This window comes from Parasteatoda tepidariorum, chromosome 6 (assembly GCF_043381705.1).
Source record: "Parasteatoda tepidariorum isolate YZ-2023 chromosome 6, CAS_Ptep_4.0, whole genome shotgun sequence".
Classification (NCBI taxonomy): Eukaryota; Metazoa; Arthropoda; class Arachnida; order Araneae; family Theridiidae; genus Parasteatoda; species Parasteatoda tepidariorum.
This window is the reverse complement of record NC_092209.1, coordinates 93753208-93771315: the sequence shown is the minus strand read 5'-3', so window position 1 is coordinate 93771315 and position 18108 is coordinate 93753208. Positions and strand designations below refer to the sequence as shown.

General features: G+C 26.9%; 1 long non-coding RNA gene across 1 annotated transcript in view; it reads right to left on the bottom strand.

Annotated features, from left to right (window-relative positions):
* LOC107449080 (uncharacterized) overlaps positions 1-10617 on the bottom strand; it is a 22528-nt gene extending 11911 nt beyond the window's left edge. Inside the window, exons 1-4 of the long non-coding RNA XR_011636924.1 lie at positions 10529-10617; positions 10285-10429; positions 8850-8892; positions 6532-6634 (exon numbers count right to left, since the gene is read on the bottom strand). This is a non-coding gene — a long non-coding RNA (uncharacterized lncRNA). The remainder of the gene's footprint in view (positions 1-6531; positions 6635-8849; positions 8893-10284; positions 10430-10528) is intronic.
* Positions 10618-18108: the final 7491 nt, after the last annotated feature.

Genomic DNA, 18108 nt, shown 5'->3' with positions numbered 1-18108 from the left:
AACAACAAGATTTATAAATTTAAAATCAGTAATAAAAACTCATTAAATTATTAGAAGTTTCATCCAAAAAGTTTTTAATAAATTAAAAGAAAGTAAAAAAATAACCTAACAAATTCAATTCTTTATGGGCGCCTAAATTAGATTGCAGATAATTTTCACATTTAAAAATGATTAATGTATGATACAAAAATGTATGATACAAAAACATGACATTAAACAATAAAATAATTACATTTTACAATGAAGTCAATATCTTTTACTAACATTCAATGCATTTATTATGAAAAGTGAAACATCTTGATACTAAGCAGAGTGTTCGTCCTCATCGATAATTTTAGAATCGTCTTAAAAGGACTAAATTGGAAAAAAAAATTTACAAATTAGGTGTTATTATTATTTAAGTACTATTTAAGCAAGCCACTATTTAAGAGCGGAAAAAACTATATGGAAATCTTAAAAATCACTATTAAGATAAACGGAATTGAAAACTTAAACCAGTTTGATTTCATTTTATTTCATAACCGTCGTTGCACAGTCGACCCAAATTTTGGGTTACCACCAGAAGGCAAGGGATCTCCTGGATCAAGTATTAGGAGAAATTTGCCTTCGTGGACGACTTCTGATGGAACTAACCCCCATTTGCGTTACTTGAAGAAGAAAACCACAGAAACTCCCTCGGTTAACCTGACGGCAAGGGGACTCTAACCTATAATGCGTTCACCACTGAGGATATTTTACGTCAGCACTGTGATTGGTGCCAGAAGGGAGCGGAAATTGTATCGACCAGCCATCACTGGTATTTGAACCTGGTCCACCTCATTTAAAGATAAAAGCTCTATCCCCTGAGCATTCACTGCCCAAACCAGTTTGATTTTATAAGCATCGTCGAACAGCCGACCCAAATTTCGGTTACGACTACTAATGTTCAATTTCGAAGCCTTGTAATTTTGAACCCAATTCAGAAGACAAGAGAACTCCTGGATCAAGAATTAGGAAAAATTTTCCTTCATGGAGGAGATTCAAATGGAACTAACCTGCATTTGCTTTTCATGGTGAGAAAACACACGAAAACCTCCCACGGTTAGCTTGATGGCAAAGAGACTCCAACCTATGATCTGTCTACCACTGAGGTTATTTTAGGTCAGTGCTGTGGGCGGTGTAAGCCGGATGTGGAATTAGTTTTCATCAGCCATCGTTGAGAATCGAACCCGGATCATCTCACTGGGAGGCCACCACAGCACATCACTTTATTCATTGATTTAAAATGATTTATATCATCGTGGCATTTAAATAAGTTATCATCAAGCAAAATAAAATTTAAAATAAAATAAAACAAATGTGGCAAATTTGAAATCTCCCAACAATGTGTAAATTTTTACAAGATAAAATGAGAAAAATAATAATTAAAAATCATAATTAGGCCATTTTCCAAAAAAATTTTTGAAAATATGGAAACTTTTTTGAAGAAAATCAAAAAATTAGATTTCAGACATAATTAAAAAAAGTCGTATAATGCAAAGTATTTTATAATGAAACAGTTTTTGGTTTATTTCATTAGGTAAACTCAAGGAACAACAAAAATGGCATTTAAGCACAAAGTTACATCTAAACCCATGTATTACCCACTTTTATTCTGTTCATAGTTACGCTTTTGTAACATTTATATGAGACTAAATAGTTTAAAATCAATGGTAATTGAAATAAAAAACAAAAGTTATTTTTGAGATTAAAATTAATGGAGAAATTTGTTTGTGGTAAATTTTTACTATAATGCGTTAGTAGGCTTAATCAATAGCTGCATGCCGAATGCAGCATGTCAGACGTTATGTATTGATAAATCTTTATTTTGTTTAATTGAACTTCTAAAAAAACTGTGTTTCGCTTAATCTAATAACGTAAAGTCATGGAAAAGGGCAAAAAATAACAGTAAATAAAAAAATTTTAATTATTTTAACTCTATGAATTGTTATGGTATATATTTATGTTAATATCTGATCTTATGTTGATATGATGATGCTGTTTAATATCGATATATTGATTATTTAGTTTTCTATTTTCTACCCTGAGCGAAGAACTGGTATTCAGCTTGTTGATAGATAAAAATTTTGAACTGGAGTGTTTTTCCGGTTTATGCAGAAGTATCTGTGCAATGTTAAGGTGTGATTCAAAATGGGAATCAATCGAAAATAAGCTGAAAATGCAATTATTACATTAATATCTATAAAAAAATTTAATTGTGGTAAATCGTAAGTTTGTATACGTCTGTTGAAGACAAATATTTATCCCAAAAAAGTGCCTTGAGAGCGAGACCTGTTAGTCTAGCTTGACAAAATAATTTATTTTAATAAAAACACGTTTTTTTTTCAATTACAGCAGTATACAAAAAAAAGAGAGTTCAATTAGTAAAATTCCGGCTAATATGCAGACAGAAACAGCAGAATAGTTTATGATAACAGCATGTTGACAAAGAAATGTTTTATTCATTTACAAGTTCTGCTTTTACTTTCTCGATTTTTTTTCCCTAAATGATTATTTCTTCTTTTTTCAGTGCATCTTTAATAAAATAGCGCTATTTTAAAAAAAATTTCCTGAATTCTTTTTCTTTTTTACTTTGAACCTTTCATATTTTTGTATTCTATGTTTGATTACTATATATGTAATGTATGAAACACTGAAAATTTATTCAGGGATTATACAAAATGATATGAATTAATTATCAGATAAACCATCCCCGCAGTTTTTAACAGTGGACGAAGAAAAGATAAGGTAAAAAACATCCTAAAAGTAACTATATATATGAGTTTCACAGCCGATTCAATTGGCACGTTAAAACACAATTTAAGATAATTAAATATTTATTCGAATAAAATTATAGATATATTTTTGAGAAACATGATTAATTTAAACACAACACATACTATTAAACAATGATTAAGACTCTTATCTCTCCTCAACGTTTTTTCTTAAAACAGAATAGCACTAAGGATCTATTTTTTTTTAAATTTATATGCGAGTCATTAATCTTACCAAATTCGGGTAAGGGGATTTTAAATTTGTAAAGCTACAGATTTTTTCCCCCTCAAAAGTGAATTTTAATTTTTCGTCGGGATGCACAAGGTCAACTGGAGAAATAAATCGTGCAATATTCTTTTCTCTGACGAGTCCCGTTCTTCAGTTCATACTGATAATAGGCGTATTTTAATCTGGAGGGAACGTGGCACTAGAAACAATGCTGCGTTCGTGCACGAAAGTTCAAGATTTGGCGGTGGGGGAGTTATGGTCTATCCTGGCATCTCCATTGATGGGCGCACCGATATCCATATTAATCGAAATGGAGCTCTGACCGGTCGCCGATATAGGGATGAGATTCTGAGACCTATTGTAATCACTTACGCTGCAGCAGTTGGAGATAACTTAATTTCAATGGACGACAATTGCAGGCCACATCGTGCTAACATAGTGAATGATTTCCTTTTGGAGGAAGGAATCATACGAATAGATCGGCCAGCTTGTTCTCCGGGGATGAACCCAATCGAGCCTGTTTGGAGCTTTCTGGGCAGATGAATTGATAGACGCCTACCACCCTTACAAACTGTCCAAGAACTGGAAAGAACTCTTCTGGAGGAGTGAGACAGAATACCACAGTCCTTTATTAATAATCTCATTGACTCGATGCCTCAAAGGTGTGCTACGTTTCTGACCGTCCGGGGAAACCCTACTCCACTATTAAAAACTATTTTCTTTTAAGGAAAAACCTCTTTTTTCTTCCTTTTGTTCCCAAATGCTCAGTAAAACGCATTTTTTCTGTCAAACAAATGTCATTTTTATCTCATATAGCCAACTACGTCTGTCGATAATGTATCAGTCATTCAAACAGTTCTCTAGGTGCAAGATCAACCCACAACCTCAATAACCTTTAATTGTTATGAGCAATGTATTTTTAGTGGAAAATTATCTAGCATTAATGAATGATCTGTTTAAAAAAAATCAAATTTTCGGATTCTTCTTTAGTTAAAACATGTTTTGAGGATGATTAAAACACTTTTGGTGGGCTAAAGATTGTTATTATTATCTATCAGGAGTTTAGTGAATGCAATTCTCAGGGTGGCCACTCAAATCAGATTTCAAATTTCCCTGATTTTTCCAGGTTTTCCAGATAAAAATCTTAAAATTTCCAGGTTTTTGTTTCTTTTTTCTTATAAAGTGTAGGATGTGTACAAGAAAAGTGTCTATATTATAAAATATTTTATTCAAAATGTTATTTTTTTAACATATCATCTTGAAAAAAATAATTTATTTTGACAATTTTCAAGATTTTTTATTTATTTTTTAATGTTTTGGCACAAAATTTTGAATCAAAAATCATATATTGACCAACAAAGGAGCCTTTTTTGTTTAAAATTAAAATATGTTATAAGAGGTTAAAATGAAATAGAAAAAATTAGCATTAATGCAACAATTGTAAAAATTTGTCGACAAACATTGCTGTTAGTGATTGTAAAAAAATGTGTGATTGGTTGGTTTGCTCAGAAAAAATAATTCACAGATTTCTTTGAATAGGAGTAGAAAAGCTTTCAGAAAAAGAGTGCGATATAAAATCTATTATCATAAAATTATAACCAACTAATTTTTGGAGAATTTTATAAAGTTAAAAATACAAAAACATTTTGTCAAAATAGAGAAAAAAAATAACCACCAAAGCATCGGAACAAACTTGAGCCATAAATGGATTTAGCCCAAGGACAGAATTTAAAAACAGAAGCTAATATCCTAATCCCTTTTTCCACCAGAATCTTACCTAAATTTTCCTAAATTCCCATAGCGGTCAAAAGTTTCCACATTTGTTTAGCAACCGTGGAAGAATTTTATATGGCATTCTAGTTTAACAGAACTATAATGGAGCAAATTTTGATGCAAGCAAAGTATCGCTAAGTTGATGATATTTCAACTGTTTGGCGATACATTTCCGTTAAAAAAAAGTGGGTATAATGGATGAAATAATTTAAATTAAGAAAATTAGCAAATAATTTAAATTAGTGAAATTTGAAAAATCATCAAAGAAAAATTTCCAGCTTTTCTTTAAAAATCCCTGATTTTTCCAGGTTTTTATCCAAATTTCCCTGATATTTCCAGGTTTTTTCTAGTATAAAAAAATTCCCTGATAATTCCAGGTGAGTGGCCACCCTGTTCATATATATATTAACAAAATACAAAATAATTTTCCAAGACTTTACATGATTATGATAAAATAATTAGTTTCTGACAAAAGAGTTATTTTCTTGATTATTTTAGCCACCATGTAAACAATTTAAACACAATTTTAAATACATTCAATATTGAGAGGCTCATTCTATTTTTTAAATTAATAATTATATTTGCTTATTTATGTAATACAATTTAATTCAAAACTAATTCACAACTAACTACATAATTAATTTAACTGCCATGAAGATTTTAAAAAATTTCTAAGAAACGTCATTTACAAATATTCAAATACAAATTTATATAATTATGTAATAAAGAGTTATCACTTGTAACAAAATGGATAAAATTAATTAACTGTTTTAATACCTTTTCTGCATTAATTTTTTTAAGGATTACATATCAAACAAGAAGAACTATATCAATTAGTAATATATATAAAAAAAAACACTTAATTCATAACATTAAAAAAATTTGCATAAGATATTTTCATATATATTGGGAAGGAAGAAAATTACATGTGGTAAAGCATCTACGGTTAGTGGCACGTGTGAGAGAAATGCGGATGGCACAAAAAATTTGATTGCCATACATTTGCAAAAACATGTGCACATTGAGGGAGTGAGTTAATAAGCAGTATATAAATGCAAACCTATGGCAATCAAATTTTTTATGCCTCCCATATTCCTCTTGTTCACTCCCTTAGTATGCAACTTGCCTATTGCCTGCCATTTTTAAAATTTAATACTTATTTTTTAACATTTCCTTCAAAAAGATTGAAAGAGTTACACATTTATTAAAAAAAAAACTGACGTTCAGAAAGAGTTTGATAAACGTTTGGGACTATCTAAAGTAAAGTTAGCAAAAGAATAGATTAGTTGTTTTGTTCTCAATTTTAATTACTAACAACTACTTTTTTTAATTTTAAGTTATACACCTTTTCATTTATACGTCAATTTACTTCAGTCCCCTGACAGATGGTGCTTTGCTGAATTTTTTGTTTACTATTCCAAAATACTTGAAAAGTGTAATCATTGCTTTGTTAGTCTTCGTTAATCATTGCTTTGTAACTTTAAATGAACTAAGATGATTTAAGAAAAAAAAAGAAGAAAAAAAAACAACTGAGAAAGACTAAAAGTATAATTTTAATTATAGGCTCCCTATATGCTTAGGTAAACTTAACTTTAAAATTTAACATGCATTAATGCCAAAAGTTTAATTTCATTTTCGAAGTAATTAGAAATTTAGATATTTTATCTGAACATAAGCAATCCCAATATTTTCTACAGTAATTTTAGTCCGATATATTACATTTTACTGAATACGTACCTAAAGGATAAATATAAACAGGAACTGGAAGCATTATTCTCTTAGACATAAAGTTGTGAGATCCTTGCTTTTCTCCATCTCTTAGAAATAGTGGCAACCAAACCTTTGAAAAAATAGAAAGATATAAAAATTAAGGAAGTTTTAATGCTATACAAATGAAAAGATAAGCTCAAAACAATATTTGATGAATAAAAAAATTCATATTTTATGAATTTATATTACAGTCCTTTAATGCACTCTCTTTAAATATTAAATGTGTAAAACAAATGTTTAACACACCGCAAAACTTATTTAGCACACACAACTTAAAAAACCATCTATGACGAAAAGAATTAAAAAATTCAAAACATATTTATGTTTCAGTATGTAAATCTTCGTACATTTAATGTCAAGCATTGCTATATAAATATCAAAGTATATTTCTTAAAATATTAGTAATATTAAAAAAATTCTACAATCGCAAATAATAAATTCTTAAGTAATTATGAAACCAAATTTTGGCATTTTAATTTTGCATTTTAATATCATGTTATGTCCTGTTAATAATACCCCTTTAAATAGTTTTTTAAATTACTATATTCCTGCATCTGTCATTCAGAAATTCTACCATCATTTAATAAAAATGTTGAAGTTATTTATACTTTAGAAAGAAAAAACTATCTCATGACGATAATGATCATACTGGTTGAAACTTTGTTAGCTGAAAAACATCTTGCTATCTACAGGGCTGAAAGTTCATATATATCAAGATGGAAAAGAGTAAAAACTGGTAACCAATAAATTTTATTTTTAGCTTTTTTTCGGAAATAAAATATCCATTACCATTACTCTAGATAAGGAAGTATATTCTTATCAGCCTATTTTTACGTAAAATAATATTACTTAAGTCTACTTATATAAAAAAAATAAAGATCTATAAGAACTTTGAAATCCGTATTAAGTTGTGAGAATTTAATGGAAACTTTTCCTTTTGATAGTAAAGAATTATGTATTATTATGGGAAGCTAAAAGCAATAAAATGTATGAATGCGATAAGGAATATTATAAATGTGAGATTTCTAAAATGTATTTTCTCTAGTTTAATTTTATTAGTACTTTTCCTTATGCACAAAAGGTTTCATATATTTAAAGATGTTTCTGGTGATAAACTAAAAGAACAATGATTTAGCAATTTAAGAAAGGATGTTTACTTTTAAAAAAGATCGATACTTCATTATTAAAAATGTTTTTATATTGTTATTTTTAACTGCATGCATACTGCATACTCTATAAAAAAATGGAATATAATAATAGTGCATAAGATTTTTCAAAACATTATCTTATAAGTTAGAAATGGTAAGTTAAAAGTTTTTCTGGAAGGGAAAGAATATATTATTTGTTTTTTATTCCAGATCCTTCCCTCTTAATAAAATTACAAAAGAATGGTTTCATAAAATCCTAAATCTGCAATCAAACACAAAAAAAAAGAAACTTATTAAAAATAATTACATTATTAAAGTCCACTTACCATAGATATTAGAAGGGAAACATTTTTCATCACATCAGCAGACCTATAAAAATAAAAAGCATGCTTTGTTTGTTATTNCTGGTAACCAATAAATTTTATTTTTAGCTTTTTTTTCGGAAATAATAAAATATCCATTATTAAAATTACTCTAGATAAGGAAGCATATTCTTATCTGCCTATTTTTACGTAAAATAATATTAAGTCTACTTATAAAAAAATAATAAAGATCTATAAGAACTTTGAAATCCGTATTAAGTTGTGAGAATTTAATGGAAACTTTTCCTTTTGATAGTAAAGAATTATATATTATTATGGGAAGTTAAAAGCAATAAAATGTATAAATGTGATAAGGAATATTATAAATGTGAGATTTCTAAAATGTATTTTCTCTAGTTTAATTTTATTAGTACTTTCCTTTATGCACAAAAGGTTTCATATATTTAAAGATGTTTCTGGTGATAAATTAAAATAACAATGATTTAGCAATTTAAAAAAGGATGTTTACTTTTAAGAAAGATCGATACTTCATTATTAAAAATGTTTTTATATTGTTATTTTTAACTGCATGCATACTGCATACTCTATAAAAAAATGGAATATAATAATAGTGCATAAGACTTTTCAAAACATTATCTTATAAGTTAGAAATGGTAAGTTAAAAGTTTTTCTAGAAGGGAAAGAATATATTATTTGTTTTTTATTCCAGATCCTTCCCTCTTAATAAAATTACAAAGGAATGGTTTCATAAAATCCTAAATCAAACAAAAAAAGAAACTTATTAAAAATAATTACATTATTAAAGTCCACTTACCATAGATATTAAAAGGGAAACATTTTTCATCACATCAGCAGACCTATAAAAATAAAAAGCACGCTTTGTTTGTTATTTATACAATTCCAAATATGAATTTTTAGTCTGATTAATAAAACAGAGTAACATATTAAATGCCTTCTTTTAATCCTGTGTTTAAAGCTCCATATTAAAACAGATTTTGCATTAAATTACAATGTATTTATAGTTATGTATATATAGTAAACGCTGTATATATAGTAAACGCTGTATAAGCAAAAAAAACATCACTTTGTTAATGAAAAAATAAGCACTTTTAAGCACCAAAAAGCAAATTATGGCAGAGGGAAACTCTCATGATTTCTATTATTATATGACTGTAAATATTTTTTCAAAACTCAGATACTATTTTCAGTCAAAAATAATAATATAATCAGAATTGATAAATGAATTAAATATTAATTTTTAAAAAAGTGACTAAAGAAACTGAATCAAAATGTGAAATAAAAAGAAGTTATTTTCTAATTTTTTAGCAATTCGAAAATAAAATATTTTCAAAAAAATATAGATAAAAGCAAGGGAGAAAAAATATACTACAGTGATTTAATTATTCTCAAGTAACCAAGTAGTATTAATTACCTCACAAGTAGATAATGGTGCCGGTCAGCTTATTTTCATTTAAAAACTTATCATGCCATATTTTAATAAAAAATACATTTAAAAAAATAGTTAAAAATGGGAATACCCCATTTCAAAGCAAAATATTTAATATAAGTTAGGGATTCTGGAATAATACTTTTGATTAATATTTTCTGAAATATTAATTTTGAATAAATCAATAGTGGATCTTCTCATGGAAAGCTTATAGAAAAAATAAAATCACAGTATACACTGCACCACAATCAAGCAAAACATTGTGATAATTTAACTTTTAAATATAGATAGGTCACAGCATCTCTACAGAAAGAAAATTACTATACTATTTTTCAGAAAATGCAATTTTCAGGATTAGACATAAATTTATTACAGCAACTTATACAGGCTAATCAGTAATAATACAAAAAAAAAACTTTTACTTTAGTTTTATCATTTTATTTATTTAACCAAAGATAAAATAAAAAATGTGTCATTTTTTACATTATATCATCAAGAAAAAGAACCATTTGTTAATCAATTTTAAGAGAATAGAAAACATTTTAAATCCTAGGAGAAAAATACAGTTTAATAAAAATTAAAAACTTGAGTTGTACTTTGAGACTAGTTTGAGATAACTATAAGGACCAATGTATAAGGTAATTTTACACACACTAAAATACTGATATATACCAAGAGATTACTGTTCCAACAGTAAAATTTAAAATCTCCTTCATCTCCAATTTTAACTACATTAATTAATACCATAAACTACAGTAAGTATTAGGCAATTATTTATTATTATGCTCGAAATATCAATTACCCATAATCTCAACCAAGACTACACATCAGTAAGGCACCAAACACACTCCAAATAGCAAATCCATCTTTTTCCCATGTCATAGCAAGAGCTCCTCCATCAGGAGTCCATTTCAAATTTGATACGGCTCCAGCAGCTGTTTCAATATCTATTTATATACATTAGAAACCTTTCATTAAAGCAAACAAACAGAGCCAATAAAGGTGCGAAAAACTTAAATTACAGATAATAAGAATGATTAGTTTACCAGGAAAGTCTTTACTGGATAATACTAATTGATGTGTGGATTGTAGAGCACCTGTTAAATCATCAATGCAGAAAATTATCCCTTGAGCCCTGAAATTGTATTAAAAAAACATATAATTAACAAAAGCATAGTTTAAAAAAATTTTAAATAACAAAAAATTAAGAAGTATGAATAATCACATTAATATAAGAATTGTAATATAATGGTTGAGTATTTTCAAAATCTCAACAAGTCCATAAAATAGAATTTTCAGGATAATATGCTTCTAAGGGAAACAAAGATCAAAACAAACACTATTTAATAAAAAAATTAACTGCAATCTTCAGGTAAAAATAGTTTAATGACATTTAATTAAATTAAGGGATTCGAGATAAAGTATTTGATGATTAGGTGGTGATGATTAGTTAGATTTTCTATGAACTGGGAAATGAAAGGAACGACAATTCAAGCATACATTAAAGATCAAATTTATTTATTTTTCTGTCAATTAATTTATTCCCTTTTAAACAAAAAACAAATATTTGTACAAGGAAAAAAACTGTCACAGATTTGCATAATAATACCATTTCTATTCATTTGTTTAGAACTAGAAATAGCCTTTAAGCTAATTTTCTAACAAGATATTTAAGTAAAATTTTTATAAGATTGTAATTCCTTTTATTCAAACAAAACAATTTAAGTCATAACAGAGAATATATTTTGTTTTTTCATGATCTTTTAATAAATAATTGATCTCGCAAAACCATCATATCAGTATAAAATGGAACTAGTTTATACAAAAACCTGCTTTCTTTGCAACCACTACATGTCTACGACTGAAGAGTACCTCAGTATATGCTCTAATATTCTCAAAAATTTTCTATTTTATAGCACTGACAATTCCTTTGGATAATGTTTTAATTTTTCTTTGCTATATTGTCTTGCTTGTCATACAATAATTGACAGATTACAGGTAAAAGGTTAAAAAAAAAATTGATATATTAAAAAAAAACTAGCAATTATATAATTTTACTCTTGCAAAAGATGAAAAGAAACAGCCATACAAAGGCTCACATATTTCATTCTCACAAAAAAAAAATATGAGAAAAGTTACAACAGTTATTTCAAATTTCAAAAGAAAAATCATTAATAACTGAACTTAGTAATAAATAAACTTAGCAATTAAAATACAAAACGCTATCGATAGTGCAGATAATAAAAAAAATAATAAAATTAGGCATACTTTGTTTGCCCATAAGTAATGAGTCGAAACCTATGATTCACAGCTGTACAAGTAGCATTCTGAGCATCATTAGGAAAGATTCCAAAAACTTGCTGCAAGAAATACAAAATAGTTACTAAGAAAAAAAAAACTTAAGACTCTTATCATAAATAATAATTGCTGGAAAAAATCTACTTAAAACCATATCATATTTTAAAAATAATTAGATAAAAAAAGTTTGATATTGATAACAAATTTAAAAACTCAAAACAATAAAATTTTGCTTGAATTTATAAAAATGTGTGATTGAATGAATATCATAAATAAAAGCATATTCTTTGACTACTTCAGAATTTCCGTATTTTATGTCTTTTGTTTTTTATTCGAAAAAGTTTCATAAATATTCTATTTTAAATACTTCTGTTTTAATTCACTGCCACTGAAAAAATTATTCTACCCTAGTCAAAAATGTTGGGGGTTTAATAAAGGCATTCAGTTGATAAAACCTCTTTAAGCTATATTGTTTTCATCATCAGTTATTTGAATATATGTACATCAGAAAAAACTACATTAAAGTTTTACATAAATTAAATAAAACTACAAGTTTTGCTTATTTACTCTAGGCTCCTAAAACAGAAATGCACAAAACTATGATATATGTCACAGCACAAATTATGCTTTACATAAATTGTAATATAAATTACAATTTAAGTATACAATTTATTCACATTTCTTTGCAACATTTCTTCTTTCTTGTAAACAATTTCTGTTTCATTACGCAAGCATGCATACATAATTTTATATATAACTAATTAAGGCTTCTTTTTGAGAATTCAGTGTGCAAGAATGAAAATGATTGGTCATAAAAAATAATGGTAATGGTTTAATTAATGAGAGTCGTTTATATTTGGCAATACTCACAAAACATTTGCAACTGTCAAAAGTTTTGTTGTAATGTATTAGATATAATTCTGCTCCAGAAAAGAGCTATGAACTTTCAAAACTTAAAATTAACATATAAATATAAGGTGAAGAAAATATTTTTTCTTACTCAATACTATCAAAACATTCTATACAATAAATTTTTATGTGTACATAAACTTTTAATAATTCACACAACAAAAAGGAATCATTACATACATGAGGATCAAACTTCAATGTAGTAGCAGTAATAAAACAGGCTTGACCATTTGATAGTAGTACAACTGAAAACCCTCCAATGTTGGTAGAATAATCCATATTTTTCATATGGATTTGTGCATCATGAAATTTGGATCCTTAAATGGAGGATGGAAAAATTAAAGTAAGATTTATGGTATATATTCATAACACAACATTAAAAAAATTAATAAAATGCAAAGAATTTAATAACTAATTTAAAAAAAACGATAACATCTCAATTTTCAATGCAAAACTTTGAACAATGTTTACACAAAAAAATTAAACATTAACATGATTTATATTGTTTTAATTAAACACATACATGAATTTTAAAACTGTGGTAAGCCAGTAGTTATAGCTCGTAAAATGACATCGTCAAATGGTAAGGATCTTAAAGGTGCTACACATTATACAAAAGGTGGAGAAACGAAGGCCTCCATGAGTTTCTTGTGTGACTCTTCTATTAATTGATGTTTAATTATATAGATTATAACAATTTGAAAATTAATAGAAATAAATAATGTGCTGTTGAGCATGACATGAATTAGTTGTGGTGTAGTTCTAGCAATTTTTCAGTCTGAAGTTAGTGTGGCACACTTTCCAATTTGCCAACAATAGAAAATCTTTTGTTCTTATTTTTGGCCACGGCTCTAAAATACACTAACACTGCGATGCTCTGAGTGACAGGCAGTAACTATTTTCCTAACTAATAGCAACTCTCAGCCTGTATGTGGTGGAGTTGGTGGTTTGTATTTATCTGTATATGCTTGTAGCAATATATACACAAACATACGTAGCTATTTATTAAAAGATTATTTTTTACTGTAAATTATATTTCAAGAAATGACTTAATGTTTTTTGCATAATTTCTATGTAAAGTGATAAACTATAATAATTTCAAAAAAAGTCGCATTCAATTTCAAAATATGTGCTTATCAACTCATGCAGCCTCTTTTACCTATGCCTAATTTAAATGTGGTCTCTCACAGTAAAAATGTTCCCTTTCTTTGCACTATGCTATTGCAAATAAATAAAATAAAACCTTGATTGAACAACTTTTTTAAATGACTGACAACTGAAGTTGGATAAAAGTGGAAGAAGAAGTATGACATTCATCACAGAAAAAAAAAGAATTTAAAAATTAATTATTAACATTTTGTTCCAAGTCAAAGCAATGTTTGCACAGCACAGCATGAAAATCATGAATGAAAAGCCAAAATTTTCATATGCTATATAATATTTGCTAATCAAATAAATAAAAAATTATAAACATTCATTTTTTTAAATAAAAAAAAGTTACAAAATTTTAAAACAGTAATTAAAATTGTGGTACCATTTATCTTTGTATTCGCACCTGTGTCACATTATTGGGAAGTAAACTCTATCCCTGGAGCAACAACGACTCTCTTTTCTTCATTTACACTAAAATACTTGATTTTTGTTGAAAACACCAACTGTTAACTCTTTGGATAAAGTCTTTAACTTTGATTAAGTGTTTTTTTATTGCTTCTCTGCTATGATTTCATCATTTTTAATAAAGGTTAAGAGAAATATTAAGTTTCATTTAACTTAGTATCCACACTATTTGTTTTTCAAATTAATCTGCTCATTAATCACTTTCTGCTTCTACAAAAAGTTTGTTATTTTAAATTTCCTATGTTAGAACATTAAGCTTTATTCAAATTAAATATCTACCCTTTTGTTCATTTAAACTAAATTTCCCATTTCTTCGAATCAGACAGAAAAATAATTGTTTCTTGCAGAAAACATCGTCTATTAGCACTTTGAATAATACCTTCAATTATGATTACCTGCCTGATAAATTTTAAAAAAATAATTAACTAAAAAGGTCTATCTCCACCACTTTTTTCAAAATACATATGGTTTTTCGCTCATTTTTAGGCATTTCTACATAGTTTTTCAGATTTTAATATTTTTAATACAGTATTACTAAAACACACAAATTTTGAATATGAGTCGTTTAGTTTTAAACAATTCCACCGTTTCCGATTTTGCAACACTTACGATCGTTTTTTCAACCATTTCCACATATTTTCTTTTTTCATCAAATTCCAATATTTTTAATTGACTTTATTATGACAAAAAAGTTTTTTAATTTGAATTAGCACTTTTGACGCACTTCATTAGAGACAATTTCCTCCTATATCTGTCTTATTTTCTTATTGAATTCCATTATGTTTACCATGTTACGAAAATATGCAAATTTGAGTCATTAATTTTTTACATGCTTGATTCTTAACAGTTCCATAGTAAATTCCTGTCGTTTCTAATATTTTTTTATTTTTAAATTTCCAATGTCTTCAATACAATTTTATTAAAAAAAAGGATTTCGAATTTGATTCAACACAGTTTAAATGCACTTCTTACACAACGATTTCGTCGTAAATACGAATAATTTTTTATCGTTTTCGACAATTTAAACATAATTTTTTAAATTTTGAGGTCACTACAACACGAAAATTTTTTTAATTTGAGTTATTTCTTTTTTATATGCTTGATTCACCTCGACTACATCATAAAAATCTAAGTTGCTTGTTGATAATTTTTTCAGTAGGTTATATAATGTTCGTTTAGCCATTACCATGTGTTTGTTATAACACATGGTAATGGCTTAAAAAAAAATCTTAAAATTTTAATAGTTATCCCTTTTTGACAAGCACAGTTTTCTACAACTCTATTGTACATTCACACCATATTCTGTAGTTATCATTGTTCCACATAGCTTTTTTAATGCTGATGCTTTTAATACAATGACAAGTGACTATTATGACACGTGAATTTGGAATTTGAGGTATCACTTTTAATCATTCGGTTTATAACAATTACGTCATAAATCCACATTAAATTCTGAACATGCTTTTTATTGTTGTTTAACCCTTTTCATATAATTTTTTTAACTCAAATATTATTAGTTATTAGTTAATATTATTACAACACGCAAATTTTAAAAACTCATATCATTTTTAAGGATCTCCAGGATCCTATTTTAAATTTTTTCTTCTTTTTGGGTGGTTGTACTTTATGTCTCTTTAATAAATTTCAACTAAAGGTTCTTCTTTCAACCTTTTTACTCTTTAAAAGAGCACAGGACCTCACTTATGCTTCTTTACCTAATTTTTCTTTGGACAACCACTGATTTGTTTAGCTTATATATGTCAACCGACTAAAATTCAGTGTATATTGAGCACAAGGTAATGAATAAATATGCTTTGCACATTGAAAGAATCTTTTGAATTTAAATTCTTGTTACAAAGAAAAACTTATCTCTAGATTGCAGCTGATCTAAGCGAAATGAGATATTGCATAAAATTAGTGTGTAATCCTCATCTAATTTGGCATCCCATCTTACCCGCCAAAAATGACCATCTAGAGTGGTAACCATAAGCTCATCTCGAATACACACAAGTCTAAAAGAATACAAGACAAATTTTCTTTAAAAAGCCACAAAAAAGCAATTGGTTAAAAAAAAATTTTTTTTTAATTATACAGCTAGATAATTTTTATATTTTAAATTCAATCAATAAGAAATAATTTTGTGTTGGAAAGCTATTTCATGAAATTTGTTTTCATTAATTAAATTACATAACGTGAAAAAAATATTTAGATTAGGGGAGTACAACCTTTATTGAAAGGCCACAGTAAAACACCATTTGGTTTATAGTATCAGTTTATAGGTTAATGAGAAAAAAATTTAATTTTCTCTTTAGAAAAATAGTTCTATTCCTTTAAGTCTAAATGAATTTCTGCATCTTTGATTTTTAAATAAATTCTTGAACTGCAAGTGTTTTGACTACAGAACATTTTTTAAATTAAAAAAAAGAAGTGCTTAAATTTTAGACATTTGAATTAGCATTTCTACATATTGGAATTTTAAAGCTATAATTTTTTATCTCCTTTTTAAAAAAAATTTTATCAGTTAGAAAAAACAATTAGCATTTTTTCTTATACAAGTTATTTAGTTTTGAAACTAGCATATAGAGAATCATTTTTCAATTGCAAAATGGCAAGGCTTTCAATTAGGCCTTGAAGACCAAAACAAAGTACTTGTTTTGTGTTAAAAGTAAAAAGTGTAGGAAGAAACTGAAAATTTCTGTCAATAGTACAATTAAAATGCCTTACTGAGAGTATTGTAAGTAACTAATGAGGATTATCTCGATTCACTGTCGACAAATGCGCGAAAGCATAAAATGATATTTCCAAAAAATATTAACCTGCATATTAATGAGTCAAGGCATAAATTGTTCACAAGTTCTAGTGAAAGAGGTGGCACTTTTTCTTTCAAAAACAGCTCATCGCTTTCTCTACGTAATCCAGAGACCCTATAAAAAATAACATGAAAAATGTTTACTTAAATGCAAAATATAACAATACTACAGTTTTTACCAAAATAAAAACATTGAAGTTTATTTGAAAAAATACATAATAAACAAAGAATAAAATTAAATGGATTTATTCAACAGTATTTAAAATTAACTAATTGATAACCAAACATATACAACCATACAAAAATACTTAAAATTGTTACTATTAAGAGAGAAACTTCTACAAAATAAAAACTTCATTTCCTTATTATTTTATTTCCTTACCATTTTACTTCCTTACTATTTTTTTTCCTTATTATTTTATTTCTTTAAATTTTAATATTCTTGCATTTTAGAATAAAAATTTAGAATACTGACATTTGAGGTATACTGTAATTTTTAAATTTCTGTGATTTTTACTGTAATTTATTTTGCTATATAAGATTAGGTAGATTAATTTTAGTTTTTAAAGAAATCATATCAGAAGTCTTAATTTATAAATCAAAGTAAATTTATAAGGGAACAAGTGACATTTCTAAATTGATTTAAAAATCATTAATTTAATTATTTCAAATCATTTTGTTACAAAAATTGGAAATTCTCATATTACTCAGTTAAAAAATTTTTCTATGTGAGGTACAACATTTGAGAAACTTTTTACCTATAGACTCTAAACTAACTTAGTTTGATTTACAACCAGTTTGCTTTTCTGTGTTAAGAACTGTTTTCCTTGAATATATTTCAATAAAACTGAACTTGGCAAGAAATTTTTTACGAATTACATAGTGCAAATTTGCCCAAGTCACCAATGAGTAAAAATGAAATTATGTTGTACTTTTTTAATAAATTTTCACTTATTTTAATTATTGTTTTGCAAATATCTAACTAAATAAATA